At 44.2% G+C, this 19,571-nt stretch overlaps 1 long non-coding RNA gene across 1 annotated transcript; it reads right to left on the bottom strand.

Moving 5' to 3' along the window:
* Positions 1-12,068: 12,068 nt before the first annotated feature.
* Positions 12,069-15,235, bottom strand: LOC128311674 (uncharacterized). The gene is made up of 3 exons (XR_008290181.1): positions 14,963-15,235; positions 13,496-13,603; positions 12,069-12,263 (listed from the first exon to the last, which is right to left on the bottom strand). It is a non-coding gene; the product is annotated as an uncharacterized LOC128311674 (long non-coding RNA).
* Between the last annotated feature and the right edge of the window lie 4,336 nt (positions 15,236-19,571).

The following is a 19,571-nucleotide window of genomic DNA, read 5'->3' on the forward strand; positions in this document are numbered from 1 at the left end:
TTATAGGAACCAGACCAAGGAGGATCAACCTTGTAGGGAATTGTAAAGATTTTTGTTTTTGTTGTGGAGCAACAAACCATTGGAGGATTTTGAGCAGAAGAGTAACATGATCTGACTTAAAACTGCAAAGGATCGTGATCCAGCAATTCCAATCCTAAATATGTTATGTCAAGTATTTAACAGGTATTCAAACAGAAACTCATATGAAAATGTTCATAGCAGCACTGTTCATAACAGTCAAAAAGTGGAAACAACAAATGTCCATCAACGGATAACCAGATAAACTAAATGTGGTATATCCAAACAATGGAATATTATTCAGCTGTAATAAAGAATGAAGTACTGATACATGCTATAACATGAGTGAGACACAAAAACATGGTGAGATAAGACAGACAAAAATGGTCCCATATTGTATGATTCCATTTGTTTTATTTTATTTTATTTTTATTCTATTCTATTCTATTTAAAGTTTATTTATTTATTTTTATAGAGAGAATGCAAGGTTGGGAAGGGCAGAGAGAGAGAGAGAGAGAGAGTGAGAGAGAGGGAGAGAGAGAGAATCCCAAGCAGGCTCTGTGCTGTCAGTGTGGAGCCTGAGATCATGACATGAGCTGACATCAAAAGTTGGATGCTTTACTGACTGAGCCACCCAGGCGCCCCTGTATGATTCCATTTAAATGACATGTCCAGCATGGTAAAATCCATAGAGACAGAAAGCAGATTCGTGGTTGCTTTCCAGGGCTGCTCCGAAAATTCCATAGCACTCCCTGAACACTCTCCCTGGAAGGTGGAGAGTGGGCAGTGATGGTTTAATGGGTACTGGTTTCCTTTGGGATGATGGAAATGTTTTGGAACTAGAGAGAGGTGATGGTTACACAGCATCCTAAATAGACTAAGAGTCACTAAATTGTATACTTTGAAACGCTTAGTTTGATGTTATATGAATTTTATCTCAATAAAGAAATAAATAGTGGGATCTTTCAGGTTGCCGTGTGGGAATAGACTGAAGTGGGCGAGGACAAAGACCAGTGGGTCGGTTCTCGAAACAATCCACCTGAGGCATGATGGTGGCTCGGACAGGCTGGTAGTGGTGGAGGTGGCGAGAAGTAGGCAGATTCTGGATATATAACTTAAAGGAAAAGCGGCCCAATATCCTCTCAGAGGCTCAGTGCTTGTGGGACCCCATGTGGTCTATACCTCCTACAGCCCTTGTAATTACTCTCAGCCCTTAGAAGTACTGGATTTAGGAAGCCTGGGTGTTCTCTGTCTTAAAGCAAATACTGATCCTGAGGATGACCACAGGAAATAGGGGTGCTGTGTGGGCCACAGAGCCATTGTGCCTGGAACAGTGTATGGTGAGTCCCATTACCCCTGATGAGGGATTACACTCCACTTAAGAGTGGATATCATGTTAAATCACTACATAAACTGTTTTCTTCCTTCCCATCAATAAACATTACTTGAGAGAAAGCCAAATGCACTTACAGGTCTTAATTGTTCAGAACAGTAACTAAGCCCCACTTGGTCAAGATTTTCTTGACTTAGCAGCTGTCCAGAAAGTGACAAATTTATGATTTGAGAGCGATTTCATTTTTTTTTTCCTGAATCACACAATAATTTGTGGGAATTAGCTACCTGATAAGATAAGGGGTGGGGGCAGAGAGAGGGGGAGAGGGCATTCAATGCCCCTCAGTGTTCCAGGGAGGGCTGTGGAATTTTCGGAGCAACCCCAAACACACTGCAGGGACCATTAAAGGATTAACCAGTCCTGGTCCGGCGGCTGCAAAGCGGTGAGGTTAGTAAATCATGGGAGGCTGGGTCATTATCCTGGGAATTAGTTCAAGTTGTATCCGCAGAGACACCAGCTATCAATCGGAGTCTCCAAGGAGAACAGCAAAACCCGAAGCTGAACTCCGGGACTTGACGGGCTGAGACTTCCAGGTCACAGGCAACAGGGTTTGCATTCCCTTTCTGGCACAAACCTCCAAAATCTTAAACCACGCCTTCACTATCAGCACATTTTTGCGGAGGCAATCCGTTGCAAGTTTATTTCTCTCCACCAAATTGTATTACTAACTTTGCACGTAGTTGCTTTAGGGGGGAAAAAAAGGGCTGAAACATGAGAGTAAGTATTAGCTGGATAAAAAGAAAGTTTTCTTCCGCAGCGCGTGTCAACAACTGAAGCTTCGGTTTCTGCCTTTTCCCTTTCTTTGTATGTAGTTTTTCTTTTTATTCAGTGAAGGTGGAAAGGGGAGTTTTATTTCACTTAACCATGGGACTATTTAAAAAAAAAACAACAACCCTAATCCATCTAGCCTATGGAATATGGAGGCTCCTGACAAAAGCAATAAGTGGAAATAAAAAATGTATTTGAATAGCTTGCGTTTCACTCCCCAGATGCCCAGCAAAACGGCAGCAAATCTTTCCCCCTGACCCTCTTCAGACATTTATTAATTATGCTGCCGAGTGAGACTCTGTTTGAGGAATCTGTCTCTGTGTCCTCACGGAGTTCGACTGCCATCTGAAAGAGCAATTTTGCAGAAAGAGGGGATTTTGTGTGGCTGGTTTAAGGGCTCTTAGGTCCCTAATGCACCATTGCTAAAGGGGTGTTAATAGACAAGGTGGAAGTATTCGGCTTGATTCAATCAGCTAACCTGCTACCAAGCAAAGGTTCTGAGGGTGTTGGGACCTGGGGAGGGTTGCCTGATAAATGCACTGAGGAGCAAGCCCACTGGGAGAAGGAGGCAAGTGTGGTGGCTAAGAATCAGGACCTCCGCCGAGCCGCAGCTTGGAGGAAATCCTGGTGTTGCTACTCTCTGTGATAAGATGTTTGATGTCCGTGACCTCAGTTTCTCCATTAATAAAATGAATAATGGTGCCTCCTATGTAAAATAGTTGTAAGGATCAGGAGATAATACTTATGAAGCGTCTGACATAGAGTAAGAGCTAAGAACATGTAGCTAGCTATTATTACTTTTGTTTCAGAGGGCAAAGGATCGCTTCCTTTGCTATGTCCAAGAGAAACACAGGCCATGCCCAGGGATGCTCACTGGTTCAATACTAGACTGTGCTTTGTGGTTATTTGTCTAATCTCAGCTAGTCAAAGGGGAAAGAGCATTGGACTTGGGGTCAGAAGACCTGGTTTCAAGTAAATTTTCTTCTGCTAATGCGATGAGCAGACCTTGGGAAAAATTCCTTATCCTCTACAAGCCTCAGTTTTCTAATCTGTCAAGTGGGGACACTCATCTGGGCTCACGGATATATCATGAAGATCAAAATTGATAACAAATTCATGTGGCCGTGCTGTACAGTTGGAAAGCACTCTGAATATAAGACGATGGCAGTTGCAGCAGCTAACAATGGAGTCATGGGGACTATTGATGTCATGCACTGTCCAAGTACACTCTGATGGCCTTGGTCCCAAGAAGGGACTAGGAATGGGGTCAGAATGATCCCAACCCCATCCATGCTTTTACTCCCTGGAGGTGGGACAGCACTGTCCCCCTCACCCAATGATGCCAAGGAAGTCTTTGCAGGGCTAGTCTCTGCCTATATCACTAAATTCATGTTAATGATGGCTAACTTAATCACTGCTTCTCCTGCCTCCCCTAGAAGAGCCATTCTGAAGTGTGGTGATTAACCCTGTCCAGCACAAGCTCAAGAGGACTGGCCAAGTACACAGCAGATGGAGTGACTCCAGTAAATGTAACTGGCCTCCATTCCTCAAGGCCAGGGGAAACGGAGCAGAAGCTGGCCCAAGCCTGTTCTCAACAGCTTGTGGTTTCACAGTGGGAGGAAAGCAGTAAACACAGCCCAGGACTTAATTCAGAGGAGAACTTGGTCTCTTTCTTCCTTGCATGGCTGAGCCCCCTTTAATACACTGTGTGATGTGCTAAGCTCTATGGTTTTGCAAAAACCTACCCTTAGAACAGTAAATGATTCCTGAATGCAAAGTGCTTTACTTTGTACCTTTCTATGTTTTAGTCATCACCTTAACAGAGAACACAGATGGGAAGGGAGTCATGATTTAAAACATGATAGACCGAATTTCTATACCTCTCTATTAGGATACATGTGTGCAGGATCAAATACCCCCAGATGTAAGCCTTCCCTGTGAACTATGCCCAGATATGGAACTCTGGGAGTTGGGTTTATCATTCCTCTCGCTTGTTTCAGCTCTGTTCTTTTCTGATGAGGACTCAGTAGAAGACTGGCACCAATTTCTAAGAACAGATATCTTTGATCCAAATGCTTTATGTGGCAGACCTCTCCAAGGTAACCTAAAATGATCTGATGGGACCATTCTAGACCAATTTGCTCTTTCCTCATTGGAGACAAATTCTTTCAGAAGACATTTTAAATTATTTTATGGCTACCCTGTCGAGCTTTTAAATCCAGCAACCCTGCATCTAAAGCACCCTGAAACAGACCTTCCACATGACCTTGTATTTGGCCCCTTATATTATGGTCCACACGAGAGCCTCCTGTAAGTATTGGTTCTCAGTCAAGATCAGTTTCCCAGAAATGTTAAGCTCACTGTCTGACTCATGGTCACGATTTCTATTTTTTGAAGGTTTGATTTTTATGAAGATTATTATTACAAAAATAACACGTTTGCTACATAAAGTATTTAAAATGGGGTATGTAAAATAAAAAATAAAAAGTGAACTTTTCACTTGATTCCACTCCCCTTGGGTATCAAATGTTCATTTACATATAACATTGAAAAGAAAAATGGAATCGTGCTATATATACTGTCTGCAATTTATTTATATTTTTTACTTAAAAATATGTTGGATATCTTTCCATGAATATAAATTTTAGAGCAGGAAGCTAGGGTCCATGGATCCTCTGGGAGATCCATGGATGGACTTCAAGAGTTCATGGACCCTGAAATTTTATGTGAATGCACATGTGTGCATTTTCCAGTGTTCAGCGTGTTCTACAGGTCTCAGAGGGTTCTATCACCCCCAAACTATATAAGCAAAGTCATCCCAATCTTATGTTCAAGGCTTTTTTTTTTTTTTGTACTGGTTGCTCCAAAAGTCACAGTTAAAACTTACATATCACTGCTGACTTGCCATTGTGATATATCAGTCTAATGATGACTTTTATGAAATTGTCTTTAAATGCTAAGTATCTTCAAGCGTAGAAACTCACTCTAACTCAGTAACTTGCTCAGTAGACCACATTGTACCTCTCTTTACTCCGTAAATTTTGCAGCAGCCTTGAGCCAAAAACAATAAAATCTGACCTGGACAGATCTGTGCAGTAACAACCGTGCTATTAATGGGGGCCCTGTGCTGTAAGGCTGAATGATGTCCCGTCCAAACAAAACGGAAAGTGAAACGTAGGCAACAGATAGTCCTTAGGCAGGTAACCATTTCAGACGAGGAATAATAAAAAAATTGAGAGTCTAAATTGCAAATCAATTTCTAATTCTTTGCTTTCTCCAACCACAACACAGGTTAATGATTGTTAGAAATGCTCCTAGCAACCTCCAGCCCTGTTTCATCACAACCGGAAATTATCTTAATTTATGTGTTTCCTTGTTCATTATTTGTCTCCACTGGCACCCCCCCCAGAATGTACGCTCCATCATCAGTCTTTATCTGTATCTTCAGCTGCCTAAGAAAGTGCCTGGCAAATACTACTTAATCAAAATCACTTAAACGAACAACTAAATCAATAAATCAATGAATGAATGCTGCCCCACTATGGTCAGGGGGAACCGAACACGTGGAAGCTCAGGTTGGAGTTCGCCCACACTTTCTAATTTTCAAAAGCCGTGTGAGGCATAGGCCCAAGTTCCTAAGGGAGGAGCCAAGATAGAAAGATGCCTATTGGAATTCATAACTGAGGCCTGCAGCATCTCAGCAGTCGGCAAGCCGTTAATTCCAGTTGTTGAGGAAGTAACAATGACAAACGTCTTCTCCATTGCCTGATTACGGAATGGGAGAATGCTGCTTTTTTATTTTTAACCTCGTCTTCAGTTTGAGGATGACAAAATGCACCAGCGCGTACCATGCGATGATTTCACCCTTGAACACAAGTGGAAGGGGTTGAGTGGAGACATGAAGCAGCCGCTGTGCTATTCACCGGCCCTCTGACCCTGTTCCAACCCAAGAGGGTCAGCAGCCTGTCCTCTTGGCCTGCCCTGCAGCCCGAAGCTAGGTAAGGCAGCCAAGGCTCCGGAGGGAGAAGAGGCCGCCCCCTGCCCTCCGCCACCCCCTCTCCAGCACAGCCTTGTCGTTTCTTGGACTCATAAATCCTGAGCCAGTATTTGATCCCACAAAGCAAGATTGTGGTTATCTGGGTGGATGGGCCTGTCATGGGGCCTGTAGACAAACCGCAGCCAGGCTGGGCCGCGCTGGATCATTAGTCACCAGGACAGAAGTTCTGTACCAGGTCAACCCCAGGGCCAGTCCGGCTCTGGCCTCAGACAGGGCCCCAGGAGGACAGCTCATTATTGTTCTCAGGAACTCCAAGTCAAGCCTTCCCGTTCTTTTGCGAGGTGAAGGGGGAGGTAGGTGAATAAATAAATCCTTTGCATCTGTCTGCGGTGCCTCTCAAACTCTAGTGTACGTAGCAATTCTCGTACAGAGTATGTTATAAATATAGGGTACCCAGAGATTCTGGCTCAGTGGGTCTAGTTCTGACATGACTCTGAAAATCGACCAATGACCACCTTATGACTGTCTGTGCTGCATCCCCAATGTTGGTTTCATGCTGTTGAGGCATTGCTCCCCTACTTCCCACCTAGCCACCTAACATCCCCTCTGCAGGAGGCTGGATGACGGTGAGAAAGTCTCTGGGATTCAGGCACAATTGGGCACAATATAGTACTCAGCCTGTTACTTCAAGGGACAAAAGACAACCTGCTCTGAGCAGCACTGGCACCAAGGAGCAAGAGAGCAGAGCCTGATGCCCCTGGTATTGGGAGGCAGGTCAGCTTCTCAAATGACAACATTATGGATAATAATGACAATGGCTCCCACTAATGGAGCACTTCCACAAACTGGGTACTGTGCTGAGTGGTTTCTGTGACTTATAAGGCAAAAACCCTATGTGATGGCTTCCATCATTACGTCCATTTTACAGTTGACGTACTGAGAGGTTAAATGGCCTTCCAACTACTTCTGAACCTTTGTCTCTCCAGATATGGACTAAGGACTAGCAGCAGTGTGGTTTTATTATTTTTAAAGAGTTTTTAAAAATTTATTTATTTATTTTGAGAGAGAGCGAGCATTGTGTGCGTGCTCGTGAGTGGGGGAGGGGCAGAGAAAGAAAGAGAATCCCAAACAGGCTCCGTGCTGTCAGCTCAGAGCCTGATGCAGGGCTTCATCCTAGGAATAGTGAGATCATGACCTGAGCCCAAATCTAGAGTCAGATGCTTAACCAACCTGAACCACCTGGGTGCCCCTATCTATCATGGTTTTAAAAATAAGTTCACAGGGGCACCTGGGTGGCTCAGTTGGTTGAGTGTTTGACTTCGGCTCAGGTCATGATCTCACAGTTTGGTTCGTGAGCTTGAACCCCACACTGGGGTCGCTGCAGTCAGCGCAGAGCCCCTTCCGGTCCTCCGTCCCCTCTCTCTCTCTGCCCCTCGCCCGCTTGTGCTGTCTCTCAAAAATAAATAAACATTAAAAAATATGTTCACAAATGTGTTGGTTCTCTTCCTATCAAGGGGTGGGGTTTAATTCCTCTCACCTTCTGTGTGGGCTCCTGACATATAGAACACGACAGACCCAAAGGCATGTCACTTTTGGGATTATGCGTAAAAAGACGGTGGCTTCCATTTTAGGGGAAGCCGTATCAGCAGCAGCCCTCTGGAGAGGCCCACATGGTAAGGAACTGGAGCCTCCTGCCGACAGTAACCAGCAAGCCTGGGCCTGGAAGTGGAGGGGCCAGTCCCTTCAGAGACTGCAGCCCACAGGATGGTGTGTTTGTCACTTCATGAGAGAGCCCATGCCAGAATCCTTCAGTGAGGCTGCTCCCAGAGTCCTGACCCTCAGAAACTGTGTGAGACTACAAAAAATTGTTTCACACTGCTAAATTTCAGGGTGATTTGTTATGCGGCAATAGATAGCTAACATGGTTATCATCTGGGAGCTTTTTAGAAATGCAGACCTCAAGCCTCACCCCAGATGCACTGAATCGGAAGGTGGAGTTTAGCAAACTGCCCGGGTGATTCATATGCACGTGAAGTTTGAGAAACACTGTTAGTCAAGAATACAGATATAAATACATATACGTATCTCCCAAGGAAAGCCTTTCAAGTTAGTTCATCTTGCATCATTCCTTTCCCCTCCCCATCTTTTCCCCTTCACTAAGGAAACCGGGGTCTCTGCCCATGGCCCCACCCTGGCTGTCATGTTGCTTGGTTTGCTGAGCATCCCTCCCCTCTGCTCCACACCCAGCACGTCACATGTGTCTTCTTGCCTGAAAAATCTCAGGCATGGATTATGGGAAACAACTCAAGGGAGCGCCCTTGATGGGAACCCATGGAGGCCAGGTAACACACAAATTGGGAAAAGTACCTGAGGGATATGATGCCATATCATAAAAGTGTGAGTCTGATTCATTTCTTGATGCGTGGCCAGCCCGCCTCTAGGGGTCTTCCCCTTTGAGGAGTTCTTAGTGACTTCAAAGGCCAAGTCAACATACTGGAGAGGGGAGCAGGGGGAGGGTGGAAAAGGGTGTTTGGGTTTCAAGTTATGAACATAGGGTCACCAAGAGAACCCACATTTGGAGGATGGTTGCTTTTTTATGTCATTATTTACACTGTGTGCCTGCTCTAGGTTTTGGGGCACAGACACTTTCTGGAGGACTGAACCTGGCTGTCAGGCCTTCAGACGGGGGAGGAAGCCTCACTAGCAGTGGGAATCGAAGGAGGAGCTTTTGCTCTTTCTCAGTCCCCAGATGGTGGCACATGTGACAATGAATTGTTACTATTTCAAACAATTCTTCCTTTGCCTTGTTTCTCCGGCCACGTGCCAGCATCCTCAAGTGTGTTTCAGCCAGTTCAAAAACACCAGAGTAGTTTGAGCAGGTAGGTGAGAGGTGGCTTCAGTCAATCTTTTTAGCTGTATTTCGGGCCAATCCCCATCACGTACCATTTTGACAACAGCCAAATGGCACATTTTCCATTCTGCAAAAAATACTGTGGGTTTCACACCTAGACCTTTGGATACACCAGTCCCTCTGCTTGTAGTCTTTTCCTCCTTTCTACTCATCCTTCGATTCCTGGCTAAAGTATCACCTCCTCCGGGAAGCCACCCTAGATTGCTCCAGTCTAGGTCTGGTTTCCCTCCTATGTGCTTTGACAGCACCTACTCAGTCCTTCCTCATACCGTTTATCACTCTGTAATTGCTGATCTCCTTCTCTCCCCTACTAAACTGGAAAGTCTGTGAGTGGCCCTGTCTCCACTGTTCCATTTATCACAGTGCCTGGAAGAGAGGAAGTGCTCAATATTTACTGTTGTGCAAATGCACAGATGAATATTATGTGTGCCTAGAAAGGTGCCTGGCCCTGGTGTGTGTTCAGTAAAGGTTTTTGTAATGAATTGGTATCTGGAGCTTGTTTCTCTGGCGAGGTGAGAAAGTGGTGGAGCTCTTGAAGGAAGAACCCCCCGCCCTGGAAACCCCCAGAACCTCCCGCAAACCAGGAGATGAGACGCTCTGCCTAGGTCCCACCCTCTTTTCCTGGAGGAGTAAAGTTGTGGCCTCCACGGCAGCTTACTAGTGCCCCGTTTTCATCATGCTTCTGCTTCTCTCACTTCTCTTGACTTGATAAATAGAATTGAACTTTCTGGTCTGAAAGGTGCTGCCTTATTGATTCAAAAGCTGGCAACAGTGACCCCGGCACAGAAACATTTCCTGGGGATCAAGTAACCAGCTTCTCTCAGCCCTCATCAATCTGCAGGCTGGCTACACGTCCACTTACTCTAGGACTTACTACCTGAACCCTAACCCTAAGTCCCCCAGGCCAGGGGATGGCCCAGATAATTTACTATCATCTTGATTTCCCAGGGCTGTAATTTAGAAGCGCTTGCTGTTGGAGGCAAAACAAAGCAAGGCTTTGGCTCACCCAGGGTTCTGAGTGGTGCTCCTTTCATGGGATTAAATAATAATCCCAAGTCAAAAATGCTTTTTACACAAATCTCCTTATCTGGCTTCCATAAAAAGCTGGAGATAATCATGAATATGTCCAGTTCATAAATGAGGGAATAAGCTAATAGAAACTGAATAGATTGTCCTCTGGCTTGGAATGCAATACTACTCTCGGTGATCATAAGTAAGACAGTGTTAACATTTGGTTCTTTAGTGTTCACTGTGTGCCATCCAGCACGTGATATAGATAATCTGATTAAATTGTCGCACCAATATTATAGATTACGTATTACTATTAAAAATTTTTTGGGGGGTGAAAAAGGTGAAGGGGATTAAGAGTGCACTTGTCATGATGAGCACTGAGTAAGGAGGTATAGAATTGTTGGACCACTATATTGTACGCCTGAAACTAATATAACACTGTATGTTAATTATGCTGAAATTAAAATAAAAAATAAACACATCCACAGCAAAAAAAATTTGTTTTGAGTATAGTTGACATACAGATTATGTATTATTTTCATCTGACACTTGCAGATGTTGAATCTTAGAAAAGTTAAATAACTCACCCAGGATTACAAAGCCACTCAATGGTAGCGCCTGCAGTCTACCTCCAGTCAACTCAGCTCCTGAACCGGTTCTCCTAGTCGTTACTCTGTGAACTCCATGAGGACAGGGACCACATCCACCCAGCCCTTCCTTGTGTCCTCACTGCCAGAGGATGGTAGGGAGCAAGCGCCTGCTTCTTCTGCTCCCAAATCTGATGTTCTTTTAAACGTTCTATTCGTGGGACTTCTGGGGGGCTCAGTCAGTTAAGCATCCAATTTCCGCTCAGGTCATGGTCTCACAGCTCATGAGTTCAAGCCCCGTGTCGGGCTCTGTGCTGACAGCTCAGAGCCTGGAGCCTGCTTTGGATTCTGTGTCTCCGTCTCTCTCTGCCCCTCCCCCGCTTGCACTCTTTCTCTCTCTCAAAAATAAATAAATATTAAAAAAATTTTTTTAAACGTTCTGTTCTGCTTCAAAGAAGGCAATGGAGAAGGTAGATCGTGCCATGTATAAGCAGGCCAGCGAGGCCCATTTCCCATCCATCACCAAGGCTTTCAATCATCTGGCCCTCAGTGAGGTCAACATCAAAATCGTCATAATCAGAGCCGCCGTTTATCAAGCACTAACCACATAGGCAGCACGCTCCCAGGCACTCTGTGCGCGAGCACTGACCGGTCCTCTGCACCACCCTGCAAGGGAGGCAGTATTATTTCTGACAGAGGTCAGTTGTGATTCAGAAAGCTGAAGTAATGTGGCTAAAGTCATACAGTCACTAAGTGGTAGAGCTGGGATGGAACCCACATTAATGCCAGAAATAGACTCCTCAATGTTACCCTTCTCTTTTTAAAAACAGCTTTCCTGAGATATAAGAAACCACACAATATGTCTATTTATTGATTAAGATTCACTGGCTTTTAGTATAGTCACAGAGTTGTGCAACCATCACCACAATCAGTTTGGGCATATTTTTGTTACGCACCCCCCCTGCAAAAGAAACCCCTTCCCATTTGTCTCTCTACTACCCCCACCCACCCCACTCCCTCAGCCCTCAGAAACCACCAATCTACTTTGCCTCTATAGCGTTGCCTATTCTGGACATTTCATATAAAGGGAATCATACAATATGTGGTCCTTTGTGACTGTCTTCTTTTACTTAGTCTAATGCCGTCAAAGTTCATCTCTGTTGTAGCAGGTATCAGAACTTCCTTCCTTTTTTCTGCTCAGTAATATCCCATTGTATGGTTATACCACATTTTATTTATCCGTTCAGCAGTTAATGGACATGTGGGATGTTTCTGATGTTATCTCCCTTTCCCACCCCATTTGCCTCCCAGGGACCGTTCTCAGGACCAAATAAAAGTTAGGCAAGAAAGCATTTTCTAACTCTCAAGTAGGAGGCGGCCGATTTTATTGAGCTGATGGAAACAAATGAGGGCGAGTTGGCTTATGTTTGTTTATTTGTTTCCAACGAAGCCCAGCAGATCCTGCAGCGGTAGTTGGAAATTTGGTCCTGGCAGAAGAGCTGTGTCCTTATCGTTGCCAGTGCCTCTTCAGCATGCCATTCTGGGATAATAGTTTCTATCTTGACTTTTATTTTTTTGCTGTAAAACAAATGATAGCAAGTGGCTCTTTAAGGGAATAGTTTTTATGTGGAATGATTCAAAAGTCTGGCATCTAACTTTAATGGAAAACAGATCTATCTTCTGCCACTAAACTAGGGAATTGTTGACTGGAAATAATCTTACTAAACCAATTAAAAAAACTCTTCATGGATCTTTCTCATCAGCAGCTCAGCAATTCATATATCTTTCAGATATCAGAAGGGGCTAATCGTGTGTGTGTTACTAAGGAATCCATTGACTATATTTTGTAAACACACTTAGATGAATCCAAGAAGAAAACCAGGACAGTTAGGAAACTTGCATCCCTCTCTTCTTCCTTATCCTGGGGTGAAATGAAACAGAAGTGGGAGACGATGTTCTTTTCCTCATCTTAATTTAGCAAACGAGGACTTGTTTCAGCTACGTCCTATAAAGATTGCATATGCTGTACAAGTATTTCTCGTACATAACACACTTTGGGGTTAGGTTTTTCAGCAACCAATCCGAAGGCAGTATACAAATATCCACGTAAAATCTTCCCTGTTTTCTGCTAAAGGGAGCTTCTATTATTTTCAAAAGGGTCTCTACACAATTCGACAGATTTATTGAGTGCTGACTGCGTCTGGCAAAGGACATGGAGACAGGCCCATAGAGAGGTGCCAGCCAGAGCATGAGAAAAGTGACATCAAGACAGGAACGCAGGACGAGAGCGGGCGGGGGTTGAGGGGGAAGGGTCTATATGGGCAGGAACACTAACAACTAATACTTCTGTTTATACATTTTCTGTTTGCTAGACACTATGCTGAACACTTTACACGTATTTTCTGGCCCAGTCACTGCAATTTAAGGGTGGTGTGCCCTAACCCCTCTTTTAGGGTGGAGACTGACTTGCCCAAGTTATCGGGCCAAGGTCCTAACCACTGCTCAAACCATCTCTCAGTCAAACAGAAACCAGTCTATTCAGGACACTCCATATCAGAAAGTAGATAATGATTTTTTTTTCTTTAAAGGAAAATGAAGTTAGATTTTCTCACCAAAATTATACAATTTAGTTCTGAAATCTGAGTGTTGAACATGAAGAGATCAGAGATTTACATGTTTACCATTTCAGCATTCTTGGGCTGGGCATGTTATTTCAGTGGCCCTAGGCAAGGCTGGGAACTGGATGACTTTTATCTGTGATACTCCCACACCACACCCCTTCTCCAGCGTTTGGGCCCCTTCTCTCTCACCTTTCACGGTACCATCCAGCTGCCATTACATCCAAGCTGTCCTATGTCCCAGATCTGATACATGTTTCCTTAGATGAAAAAGGAAGTAGATTCTGGAGCTGGAAAAGACTGGGAGACATCATCTGGTCTCACTCTCCCATTTTGTGGGTGAGGAAAACTGAAGCCCAGAGAAGTGAATCACTCCAACTCACAGAGCTGGACAATAGGTCTCTGATGAATTGTTCCTTCGTGTGTGTAACTGTGTTGGTTTTTGGAGAAACATAAAAGGGGCCCAAAGAACTCCCCAGGGTCTGGGATGAAGACCACTTGCTGTTCTTTAGATGATTCAGGTGATGTTCAACAGCATTTAACTTCTCTGTCAATCCTTCTGGTTTAGGTCAAGGAGACAATTTCCATTTGGCCCTGCCTTTAACACCTAACACTTGGTAATCTCTCTTTTTAACAAAAAGAGAACAAAGCTCAGGCTCAGCGCCTTTGGCTGACAGCTACTAGCTCCTAATAACATTGTATTGTTTTCATTGTATTTACTATTACGTCTCTATTTTGGGCAAGTGACACTGACTTTCCATTTACACTGCTGATGCAAAGTTTTCCCTAAAACGTATCCATTTGTTTTTTAATATAGGTCTAAACCGCTAAGCAAGTAATGCAGATGGTTCACAAATATGACAAAAATCTTCACAATGGTAAGCAAATGCCTTAAAAGCAAGAGATGTTGCTGTAAACCATTTGAGTGGCAATGATTTGGGGCCCTACACAGGCCCCTGAGGTAAACATATCGCAGATCACACTGCCCAGCCCCTTGCCTACTTTGAGAAGGGTCATCTTTGCCTGAGGATTGGGAATAAATTGATGAATCACTTAGCACCGTCCACCCCTTGCCCCATGATTCCACCGCTCCCAGTCTGGCTTCTCTGTTGTGGGCTCATCCGTAGCTCTGCCCCTTCACTCCCACTTCTCCCTCCAGTCCAGCAATGGCCTCCAGGTTTCCCTCTCTTCTCCTTATAGACTGTGACACGAAAGATGGCAGCTGACTCACAGGGAATTGCTTCACATTGAAGAATGGTGATTCACTGTGGCCTCCTTGAACACGCTTGGGTGAAGGAAAAAAGGTTGCGCCCCATAGTGGAACAATGTTGGTGTGGGGGCTTCTGGCCCTGCCTCCTCTGAACTTGACGGGCCTTATAGGGCAAGTCCCTCTCTGTCTCTAGGCCTCCGTTTCCTCATCTTGGAGCAACTGTCCCATCAGCCCCGAAACTCTGAGTTCAAATGATCTTTCCACCATTTACCTGACCTCTTTGCTTGCAGGGAAGGTAGGCTGAAGAAAGGAGGAAGAAGGAGAAAGGATGTGGTGAGGACACCAGGAGTTTCCCGACTGGTGAAATGAGAGAGTTGTGTGTAGATAGGGGCCCAAATGCATAGAGTTGTTGTGAGGATTAATTAAGATAATGTCTGAAAATGTCTTACCACAATACCCAGCACACAGTGGGTTCGTAAATGTGGTGGCTAGTCTCATTGTCATGGGTTTGCTGAAGAGGTGAGCCGGCTTCTAGAGACAGGGGAGGCTGCTGAGGGGTGGCAGGCTTCACCCAGGGTTGGTGTATGAAGGAGTCACATCTCATGCTGGCTTCTCCCAGGGCTGGACTGGAGACCGGGCCGATTCCCTTGCCCTAGGTCTGACCAGGGATAGAGGGTACAGTCAGAAAAAAAAGAACCAGGGAGAGAGTGAGGGGAATAGAGGCCCCTGTGCAGAGAGAAAAAAAAAAAATGACAAGGAACCAGTCAAAGGTCAGGAAATCAATTTTTTTCTCCTTACAGATCTATAAGTTTAGAGGCTTGTAAAGGTCAACGTTGTCCTTTTAAAGTACCTCCAGGATTTACATCCTGAGTAACACTTGGTTTCCTCCATGGTAAACATGAAGATCCAATTAGTTTTCCCTATAATTCAAAGAGATCCGAGAAACAGGGACCTTTCCGGTCGGGAGTCAGCTTGGCTATAAAGTTTCTTGCTACACTATTCTGAGGATGAACTTTAATCCATATCTTATCTCCTGTTTGAAAATGAACATCCCTTCTCTTCTTATCATAATGTTTCTGCTTTCTTTTTCACTTTTTTCCCCTTTCCTGAGAAGATTTGGCCATATTCCTTTTTGGCAATTAGAGTAAATTCTTCATACTTAGTTATTTGCTGCACTCAGTTACCTTAAGAATTTTTCTGCCTGACTTGACTCCAGAAGGCATTTTAAAGTCCTGTCAAAGCAGAATGTTGCTGGAACCCAAGCTTTCTGGGCCCAGATTCTAAGTCTTTTACAGTGATGTGAAACGGGGATCACTGAATATTTCTCTTTTTTATGGCTTCCCTGACCAGGGATGAAGTCACTGATGCAACCGTTCCATGAACCCTGCTTAGAGGCTGCTTCTCAGTCTCTCGGTTTCTCCCTTTTCCTCTGGGTCTACTAATCCATTCTGGTCTTTCCTGGGGGACCAAGGGGGTGGGGTGGCAACTGCCAAATACAAACATGCCCCAGGCTGGGCTTCCTCCTCATGCTGGGCATGTTGCTGATGTGCTGTCATGAAGGGTCTCATTCTGGATTCCTGGGGTAAAGGGATACAGAGGGTGAGAACCTCCTTTCGTGGAGGGTGAAAATTAATAGTGTTTAAATACTCCACATCCTTCTGAAAGGCAGGACTGAGCTTTGAGTAAGAGATCTGTGTGAGCTAAGGAGTTGTGGGGCCTTTTTAGAAACCTGGAGGAATCTTATTTTGCTCTCTTTTGACTAAAAGAAGAGGAGTGAGCTCTTCAACAATGAGATGATATCGTGTAGAAAGACCATTGGGAATATTTGGTAGGAGACATTGGTCTCTTCAGAGCAATCCCTAGTTAACAGGGGACTCCTGATCACCATAAGAACCAACATCTACTGACTACTATGATGAACAGGCCTTAGCAGAGGCGCTTACGTGCATTATCTCATTTAATCTCAGAGCCACCTTATAAGACAGGTGCTGTTATCATCTCCATTTCACCTAAACAGAAGCTAAAACACAGAGAGGCTAACCAATTTGCTCAAAGCCCAACCGAGTAAGTGGCAGGGCACAATACATGTGACAGCTCAGCACATCATTTTTTCCTCCAGCTTTGGTGAGTGAAAAAAAGGATGAATGACCATACACCCTACCTAATATGGTTGAGACATGGAGGGATGATTTTGCTTTTGCCTCTTAAGAGATTGCCATTTGGCTTTCCTCTTTGTTGCTTATCAGTCCAGATAAGAGTTGTATCCAATCAGAATGCATTCTGAAGTTGCAAAGAACAAAAGATGCAACTCAAACGGACTTTAATAAAGGAGATTTATGAGCTCATGTAACGGCAAGTCCAAAACTCGGGTGATACAGCACCTCAATGACGTTATCATGGACTTAGTTTCTTTATGTCTTTCTGTTCTGCCTTCTGTTTGCACTCCAGACTTCATATGTGAGTAGTTGAGACGGTGAGAGCACACTTCTTTTCTAGTATTCCAAGCAAGAATCCAAAGATTCATCCTGGTTGGACAACTTAAAGTTGCAGCTAATCCTTGAGTCAATTGCCACTCCAGGCCAGGAGAATGGAATTTGTTGATTGACTTAAGTCAACCAATAATCACCCCTGGAAATGGGGCAGAATCTGCTTCCACTGGCTACATGAAAGACACAGGAAGACCGGATACCCAAATAAAAATCTGAGTATAGTCAGGAAGGGGAGAGCAGAGAATGGTTAGTGGATAAATTATTCATAATTTAGAAGTGGAACCCTTGAATTACTTAAAGATAAAGCATGTCTTTGGTTAAAAGTGATAGAATACCCAATGGCTGAAATATAGATTATTAGTCACACTTAGTATGAAATGTTAAGGTGGGCCATTCCAGTTGGTGTGGAGGCTCAATGAGGTCCCTGGTAATCTGGACTTTTTCTGCTTTGTCACACTCAGTGTTTTAGCAACAGTCACAAATGGCAGCTAGAGCTCTAGGTATTACATTCTCAAATGTTAAGGAGGAAGCAGCTGTGACCCAAACAAGAAGGAAGCAGCAAGGATGGAAACAAAAGGACTCTCTTCCCACGAATCTTGTCTTTTACTGAGGTAGGAAAATCTTTCCCCAAATCCCCTCTTTCTCTTCCATCTGACTGGCCTTAACTGGATCATATGGCTATCTAGCTGCAGAGAGGGCTGGGAAAGTAAATACCTGGAATTTTCAGTCTCTGTAGTGGGGAGCTGGTGAGGAAAAAGTAGATTGAGAATGGCCTTGGGTAATCATCCAGTAATGTCTTGTTTTGGTAATTTTGTGCTAACAAAGTAGGGGCCGTGTCCTAAGATTCTGTTAGTGTCCATTGCAGAGAACATTACCAAGATCTGTCTTAAGGCTTTTTTTAGTAAAACCCTGACTCACAGGTAGTTAGCTTTTATCCATACTACCTTTGATGTTTATTTATTTTTTGAGAGAGTGAGAGACAGAGTGTGAGTCGGGGAGGGGCAGGAGGAGGGGCAGGGAGAGGGGGAGACACAGAATCCAAAGCAGGCTCCAGGCTCCGAGCTGTCAGCACAGAGCCCGACGTGGGGCTCAAACCCACAAACCTGACCATGACCTGAGCTGAAGTCAGACCGACTGAGCCACCCAGGCGCCTCATCCATACTACCTTTGAATACGAAGTTCAATGTAGCATTAGGTATTCAAGTATTGACAAGAGGCTTATCAGAAGCAAATTTAGGCAGCACCCTACTTCACATTGTCAGCAGTAAATGAACACCTCACACTTAATTAAAAATCAGATGTCTAAAGAAACCTTATAAAAACTGGAAATTCCAATATAGATGGTTAATTAATCTGAAATTTGTGGGGTTTTTTTCTAGATGGAAAAAATATTTCTCTGCTAATTAATTGCCTAATCTTCGGGGCTCTAAGCTCGCTCTCAAAGTACATTACAAATATCCTATCACTCAATAAATTGCAGCTAGTATCAGCAAAATATTTTTGGCTTATTTGAGGACTAGAGCTACGAGGCCAAGAAAGTGACTCAATAGATTAAGGAAACGGTAGAGTGAAAGATGCTGAGAACAATCTGATTACACACACATACATCTATTATGTTTTCAGTTTCAAACTATTCCAACTTTGGACATTTTTTTTCCCCTTCTGACTTCCTTTGAAAAACGACATGAGCAAATTTTTCACTGCAGTTGGAAGCAGACTCTGTTAGAAGAAAGAGGCCAGTATGCGGGGAAACTGTGACAAATGTATCTGCTAGGAGGAAAGAAAAACTTGAAACATTCAGAGAGCTAAGGATCCAGGAGTAATTGCCGTTTGGCTGTGCAGGGCCGATGTAGACTTACATTTAGTACTGACTCACAACCAACATTTCATGGTGCTTTAGCATTTATGAGGCATTTTTACTTACACTGCCAATTGGCCCAGGCTCTAATAAATCTCCACTAGAGCATATTTGGTATGTACGATTACACAGGGATGTAATAGGTTTTATTTTTGGCACCCCAGCAGTTTATTCCCCATCTTCCCTTTTCTGACAGCTGATTCAGGCCTAGCCAAATCATAGTACCCATTCACCTGAACCATAGGAGGACCACTCAGGGTCTTCCCCTGGGATTTTGATGAATAGCCAATAAAGTTATCCACCCACCCCATCAGCACCGTATGTTGCAAAGCTGGAAGGGTAAGACTGGAGCTACAGAGGGGAGCAATGGAGATGGAGAGAGCTTAGCATCACTCTGGACCCAGGATCAATCTTTGCTTGAAGCCAGTCTCTTGGGATGTCCTAGTTAGGTGAACCAAAATTCTTTTTCTGGCTTACCTAGTTTGGCTTGAGTGTCTGTCACTTGCATAAGGAGTCCTGATTGATACCACTGTTTACACAAGCTACAATCTGTCTTTGCAGGTTCAGCTTGAATTGAGCCTCTTTGAGGAAGCCTTCCCCAGTGACTGCCCCCTGGCCATTACTCTTTCCAGTAGCCACACCGCTCATTGACTCTACCAAACAATTGGAATGGTGTTGAATACAATCACAATATTCTCTGATTTTTCAAAT

This window comes from Acinonyx jubatus, chromosome D1, assembly GCF_027475565.1.
Source record: "Acinonyx jubatus isolate Ajub_Pintada_27869175 chromosome D1, VMU_Ajub_asm_v1.0, whole genome shotgun sequence".
Lineage (NCBI taxonomy): Eukaryota > Metazoa > Chordata > Mammalia > Carnivora > Felidae > Acinonyx > Acinonyx jubatus.